This window comes from Scylla paramamosain, chromosome 48 (assembly GCF_035594125.1).
Source record: "Scylla paramamosain isolate STU-SP2022 chromosome 48, ASM3559412v1, whole genome shotgun sequence".
Lineage (NCBI taxonomy): Eukaryota > Metazoa > Arthropoda > Malacostraca > Decapoda > Portunidae > Scylla > Scylla paramamosain.
The window spans coordinates 3,823,936-3,831,435 of NC_087198.1; the positions used below are offsets into that span (position 1 = coordinate 3,823,936).

General features: G+C 44.5%; 2 long non-coding RNA genes across 3 annotated transcripts in view; one reads left to right on the forward strand and one right to left on the reverse strand.

Annotated features, from left to right (window-relative positions):
- The window catches only part of LOC135095158 (uncharacterized), a 54,005-nt gene that overhangs the window by 37,637 nt on the left and 8,868 nt on the right, over positions 1-7,500 (reverse strand). Inside the window, exons 3-4 of one of the 2 annotated variants that reach the window (XR_010264076.1) lie at positions 801-864; positions 105-533 (exon numbers count right to left, since the gene is read on the reverse strand). This is a non-coding gene — a long non-coding RNA (uncharacterized LOC135095158). Of the gene's footprint in view, positions 1-104; positions 534-800; positions 865-7,500 lie in introns of those variants that run through there. The other variant, XR_010264077.1, reaches the window with a different exon arrangement.
- LOC135095156 (uncharacterized) overlaps positions 1-7,500 on the forward strand; it is a 39,569-nt gene that overhangs the window by 21,398 nt on the left and 10,671 nt on the right. The window contains exon 12 of the long non-coding RNA XR_010264072.1: positions 1,381-1,553. This is a non-coding gene — a long non-coding RNA (uncharacterized LOC135095156). The remainder of the gene's footprint in view (positions 1-1,380; positions 1,554-7,500) is intronic.

Consider the following 7,500-nt stretch of genomic DNA (forward strand, 5'->3'; position numbering starts at 1 on the left):
GTTGCTGTTGTGTTGGGGCTGTGGTGGTGGTGAACCAGATGGTGTGGAGCTGGGGTTGTTGTTGCTGTTGTTGCTGTTATCGATTTTTATATTGTTTTACAGAGAGAGAGAGAGAGAGAGAGAGAGAGAGAGAGAGAGAGAGAGAGAGAGAGAGAGAGAGAGAGAGAGAGAGAGAATGTTAAAGGAAACCTGGTGTGTCGTGGCGTTGACCACACTGAAAGGCAGGCATCTACTCGTAACTAGGAGTAGCCGGAGATTATAGGAAGCCGTGCCACGTAACAAGGAACATAATATACCATTTTGTCTCAATCCTTATTTATATTTCCAGTTCACATTACCCACATCAGTGCACTACACATTCTCGATCCAATGGGCATATTTGTTGCTCCAGTCCGGCACTACAATCAGACTTGTAATTAGAACCAGTGGAGTTGGCACCCCACTTTCCACACGATCAGCTACACTGCCCTCACGTTGGAACCACTCGGCCCGACTCGTCCACCTGGCAACCTAACGCCGTTGGCTGCTAACTCCTGCAACCATACACCAACATAACTATTCTTACACAACCCTCACTATGCATCGCCCGATAATGGACAGTTGTTACCTAGCCCAACAATCACAATTCACTTTGTTCTCCCCGATAAGGAACATTATTTATAGAACCCGTTAAACACACAATGAATACTTAACACTTAAGTGTAGTTATCAATGCCTCTGAATAACACCTTATCCAATTGTGTGCAATAGAAAACACAGTGAAAACAATTACCAGGAAAGAAAAGAGTAAGTGTACTCACCTCAAGAGTGCAGGTGTGTAGACTCTGGGAGACGGGAGGAAGCAAGGCGTGAGGCGGGAGGTGCCTGTGGGGAGAGACACACTGTGCTTCATGCTCTTACATTTATACTCCACAAGCACAAGTCTGTACCTGTGTACATCTATCTATTTGTATCTATCTGAATAAACACACACACAGAGAGAGAGAGAGAGAGAGAGAGAGAGAGAGAGAGAGAGAGAGAGAGAGAGAGAGAGAGAGAGAGAGAGAGAGAGAGAGAGAGAGAGAGAGAGAGAGAGAGAGAGAGAGAGAGAGAGAGAGAGAGAGAGAGAGAGAGAGAGAGAGAGAGAGAGAGAGAGAGAGAGAGAGAGAGAGAGAGAGAGAGAGAGAGAGAGAGAGAGAGAGAGAGAGAGAGAGAGAGAGAGAGAGAGAGAGAGAGAGAGAGAGAGAGAGAGAGAGAGAGAGAGAGAGAGAGAGAGAGAGAGAGAGAGAGAGAGAGAGAGAGAGAGAGAGAGAGAGAGAGAGAGAGAGAGAGAGAGAGAGAGTCATCCAAAAATGTACTCCTTGTTTGACTCGCTATAATTAACTGAATTTTTTTTTTCAGAAGCAGTTGGCCAAAATAATAATGTCAGAAGTAAGACAAAGCTTTGAAGAAAGAACATCTGTCATAAAGTGTTACTGGAGGCACGAAAATGTCAAAGAAGTGCAAAGACAATTCAGAAGACACTTTGACAGGGATCCACCCAGGTGACGCACCATTGCTCGCATCACAGCTAAGTTTGTACCAGATGGAACTGTTCACGACCTCCATAAGCAAGCGTGTGTAGTAGTAGTAGTAGTAATTGTAGTAGTAGTAGTAGTAGTAGTAGTAGTGGTTGTAGTGGTATTAGTGGTGGTAGTAATACTAGTGGTAGCAGTAATAGAAGTAAGGAGAGTAAAAGCCTTTGTGAGAGGAAAAAAGTAGTAGTGGCAGTAATAGTAGTAGTAGTGGTAGAGATAATATTTGCGATTTGTTACTACTACTACTACTACTACTACTATTACTACTACTACTGCTACTACTACAACTACTACTACTACTACCTCTACAACTATTACTACTACTGCTGCTAATAATACTATGTGAATATTAATAGTAATGCCTTAAAAATTGTTGCAAAAACAGCTGCAGTAGTTGTATTTATATTAGTAATAGCAGTAGTAATAATAGTGGTAATAATAGTAGTAGTAGAAGTTTTTGTTGTTATATTGTTACTATAATTGTTATCAATATCACACACACACAGTAGTAGTAGTAGTAGTAGTAATAGTAGTTATAGTAGTAGTAAGAGTAGAAGCAATAGTAGTTTTAATAATTTAGTATAATTTAATTATTTGATTAATATTATTTATTTATTTATCTATTTCATTTTATTTATCTATTTATTTATTTATTTTTATTTTTTTGGTAGATATATGGTGTTTTTTGTGGATATGAGTGTGTTCGTTGGTTGAACAAGTCCCTGTATATCAAGTAGACCTTTGTGTGTCGCTCAAGTACCGAACGGCCTGGAAACACTGAGCCAAAGGGACGCCGCTCAGTCTGCAGCCAGTGTGGCGGCGTATCTTGTGTGGTGCGCGTGTGTATCGCATTGTGTTCCTCCTCAAAGACTTAGTGGTGGTCAAGATAACCAGGATTGGCCAAGCCCTCCCTGAAGTGTGCTACCAGTAGTGTACCAGGTGTGTTGAGTAGCCGCCAGGTGTACAGCCATACGTGTGTTGTGTACATGTGCATGTTATGTACAGAAAGACCTCCTGCTGGTGTTTTGTTAGTCCCATCATGCCGCTGGCCCGGGAAACTACACTTGCCCCTCTTCTCAGAGACGCCATCTTGTTGTGTCAGTCCGAGACGCCTCCTTCCCCCCCACCTCTCTCCCCACCACCCGCCAGCCACTCCTTCTCACTTCCGCCAGCACTTCTGGCCGCCCAATAGCCAGCAGCACCTTCACGGCAACTACCTGCCAGCACGCCTTCCTGTCCTTATCTCCTCCCACTCCCTCCCCCCTTCCCTTAACCCACTCCTTCCTAATCCCATTTCGCCACCCACTCCTGCCAGGCCCCTACCAGCAACCCACTCCTTCCCGCTCCAAGCCTACCAGCCGCCCCTTCCCGCCCCCCACCCACCATCCACTCCTTCCGGCCCCCACCCGCCTCACGCTCCTTTCCCCTTTCCGCCGCCCACACACGAGGTGCTCTCCTCGCTCCCTCCCCCCACTCATGACGTCACGGACAGCGGTGACAGTGACTAGCTGGTGTGAACCGCACCTCACACCCGCTCTACCTAAATACTGCTACTACTACTGCTACTGCTGCTACCACTGCTGTTACTATTACTACTGTTACTTCTACTGCTACTATTACTGCTACTACAATTACTAGTGCTACTAGAATTCTATTACTACTATTACTGCTACTGCTGCCACTACTGGCGCTACTACTACTACTGCTGCTACTACTACTACTACTACTGCTGCTACTACTATTACAACTACTACAATTCTGTTATTACTACTACTGCTGCTACTACTACTACTACTACTACTACTACTGCTACTACTATTACAACTACTACAATTCTGTTACTACTACTACTACTACTACTACTACTACTACTACTACTACTACTACTACTACCTACTACTACTACAATTACTACTGCTACTACGCTTACTTATGTTACTACTACTACTATTACTACTACTACTACTACTACTACTACTACTACTACTACTACTACTACTACTACTACTGCTACTACTACTACTCGTTCTACTTCTACTACTGCTACTAATACTGATATTAGCTCTACTACTACTAGTACTACTACTACTACTATTATTACGATTACTGTTACTACTATTACTTCTATCAGTATTACTACGACTATTATTATTACGACTACTTTTAGTACAAAAATGAATACTACTACTATTACTACTACTACAATAATTATTATTACGAGTACTCATACTACTGCTTCTATTACTACTACTACTACTACTACAACTACTACTACTGCTACTACTACTACTACTACAACTACTACTTCCTTGCAAGCCTCCCTGTCCGCTTTACCGTCATTCCTTGATTCATATTTTTTATTATTTATATTGTTATTAGTGTGTGTGTGTGTGTGTGTGTGTGTGTGTGTGTGTGTGTGTGTGTGTGTGCAGGATTACAGATAAAAATATTATTCATGGACACTGTAATTTATTTGCGGAAATAACAAACAAAAAATCTTACAGTGCACTATTCTCTCTCTCTCTCTCTCTCTCTCTCTCTCTCTCTCTCTCTCTCTCTCTCTCTCTCTCTCTCTCTCTCTCTCAGTCAGTCAGCTGTTTTCAAGGTCGCTGGGTCTCGCTCCCCTTTTTATTATTTATATTGTTATTAGTGTGTGTGTGTGTGTGTGTGCAGGATTACAGATAAAAATATTATTCATGGACACTGTAATTTATTTGCGGAAATAACAAACAAAAAATCTTACAGTGCACTATTCTCTCTCTCTCTCTCTCTCTCTCTCTCTCTCTCTCTCTCTCTCTCTCTCTCTCTCTCTCTCTCTCTCTCTCTCTTGTCAGTCAGTCAGCTGTTTTCAAGGTCGCTGGGTCTCGCTCCCCTCCTGCCTGGCTTGTATGATGCCACGTAGCATTTTACAGGAGTACTTTTAATCACCGCAGTAATGTTGTCGTGCCATGCTTGTCGGTAAATTATGTGCTTTTTAATGACACTTGTCTTGTTATAACACACACACACACACACACACACACACACACACACACACACACACACACACACACACACATTTGCCTGCTCTCTCTCTCTCTCTCTCTCTCTCTCTCTCTCTCTCTCTCTCTCTCTCTCTCTCTCTCTCTCTCTCTCTCTCTCTCTCCATCCTTCTCCACCCGCGCATCCTCCTCCTAATAGTAGTAAATCTATTATTATTATTATCATTATTATTATTATTATTATTATTATTATTATTATTAGTAGTAGTAGTAGTAGTAGTAGTAGTAGTACTAAGAGGAGGAGGAGGAGGAGCAGCAGCATCAGTGGCAGCAGCAGAAATAGTAGTAACTGTGGTAGAAATAATAGTAGTTGTAGTAGTAGTAGTAGTAGTAGTAGTAGTAGTAGTAGTAGTAGTAGTAGTAATAGTAGTTGCAGTTGTTGTTGTGGTCGTCACCCTCCTCCTCCTCCTCCTCCCCCTGCTCCCCTCTCCTCCTCCACCTGCCCCTTGCTTCCTGTCATCTCCCTCTCCGCCACGCTCGCAGCAACGTCACTTGACCCGCTAAAGCTGCTTGCCGTCACCCACTGTTGTCTGTTTCCCTCCTTCAAAATTGTGTGTGTGTGGCTGCCAACATGAGTGTGCATTGTCACCAACACCATCACTGTTACTTACCGCAACACTCTTTCCTCTTTCACTACAAAGGACAAACAAACTCACACAAAGGACACTCTTTTCTTCCGTCTTGTCCTCCTACTACTAATAATACTAATAATACTAATACTAATACTATTACGATTATTACTGCTACTTCTACTACTACTACTACTATGATTATCACTGCTACTACTACTACTACTACTAATACTACTACGATTATGACTGCTACTACTACTAATAATAATACTAATACTAGCACTACTTTTGCTGCTACTACTGTTAATACTACTGCGACTACTGCTACTGCTACTACTACTACTACTACTACGAATATGACTGCTACTACTACTACTACTACTACGATTATGACTGCTACTACCACTACTACTAATACCAATGCTATTACTACTACTACTACTGCTGCTTCTACTGTTAATATTACTATGACTAATGCTACTACTACTACTACTACTAATACTACTACAACCACCACCATCTCCATTACTATTACTACTACTGCTATTACTACTACTACTACTACTACTACTACTACTACTACTACTAGTACTACTACTACTACTACTACTACTACTAGCACTACTACTACTACTACTACAATTTAATAATACCTCCACCCCCATGTTTATTGATGTGTCAATTAGGGGCTCCATTACTTGGAGGTCATTAGCCCCAGCTCCCGCTAATGACTGTGGCATCCAACCATATCTAATACTCTATAATATACACATTAGTTGTTAACTATAAATTCATTCTACCTCTACTCTATCTACTCTTATGCCACTCTCCACCACTGTAGCCTCGCAGTCGAGGCCTCCTAAGTCTGCAGGTATGGGAGTGGAATGCCTTGTCCCCCTGAGACACAGGAGGGCAGATCTGAGGAGGGAGAATGAGAGGTGGCACCTCATCCATGCGACGACATGGCTCCTTGGCTGGTGCTTCTTTTCTGCCATTAGGTCGGCTAGTCTTGAGTAGAAGCACTGAGCCTTGGAGCCCATCCCGCCAGATGTGGTGAAGACCAGAGGTGTGAAGCTGCCCTGGTCAACGTGTTGGATTCTCTCCCCATATGCTCGGATCTTCTCCTGCTCATTCTTGCGGTGGGCGGCCTCCAGGGAGAGTTCGTGGTGACAGGCGGCCATCGGGTCAAAGATCCGTATGTCCATGAATGCTTTCTGTCCCCTTGTCCAGAACCCTCGTGCACTGACGTCGACTCGAGCCTCGTTGGTGGTGTTGGCTGTTCTGTAGCGCAGGTGCTCGCCGTCTAGCGGCAGGAGGGTCGGTTCAGTGGAGATATCGTGGCACACCTCCCTGAGCATGCTGGCGGTCAGATCTCTCACCTCATCGTGCCTGATACATACGAATCCCCCCTTTTTGCACGTCATGGTGTGGTTGACGTCATTGGGGGGAGCCACGCACACAAGTACTGGGGAGTCCTTCCATCGGCCAGCCGTACCTCAGAGCAATGGCGTCGACAAATTCTTGTTTGTTGAGGCTGAAGCCCTTCGCTCTGATGGGCAGTGACGTTAGCCAGTTTGAGCCTCCCGTTTCCTGTGCAGTGAGGATTTTTCTCACTGTGGTTGCAGGCAGGATGTTTATCAGGTCTTCGAGACAGTTTCGTTGATGTTGTTGCCTATCTCTAGATATAATTCGTCCCTTGCTCAGTGACTGCACTTTGGGCTATTTCACCATGTGCGTCCTGAGCAATGAATCTTCTCTGTGAGGGACCTGGTGAGCTTGAGGGAGTTGAGGTTCTCCACAGTCGCCAACTTCTCAGGGGAGGTGATTCCCATCCCGCCCAGTCTTGGTGGAAGTTCGAGCAGCGCCCTTTCCCCATCTCCGATGGTGTGGTATCTCAGTAACGCTGGGAGGAAGGTGTTCCTTATCGAGACCTCCAGTGGTGCAAGGAGAGGGCTGATGCCTGGGATGGTGCGCATGGCGAATCTCCATCGATGCTGCAAGCCGTGGGTGTAGGGCAGAGTAGGCTGCATGAGGCTCAGTCCTGGCCATGTCAGACAGGACTTCCACCTCATGTATCCACTCCTTCACCTTTTCTCCTATGTACTCCTTCTTGAACTCCTCTGTTCCGATGACAGCACCCAGATGCCGTTGTCCATCCTTTGTTATTATAACTCCACTGCCACTGAAGCTATCCACTGCACTGTCATAGTGTTCAGGCTTTACAATAAGGGACGGACTTAGCGGCATTGGGTGTGTACCCTATGATGGGACCATTGTCGTTCACTAAGCCCCACCATTTTTTCAAGTCTGTTATTTTGCCGGCCCCTGACA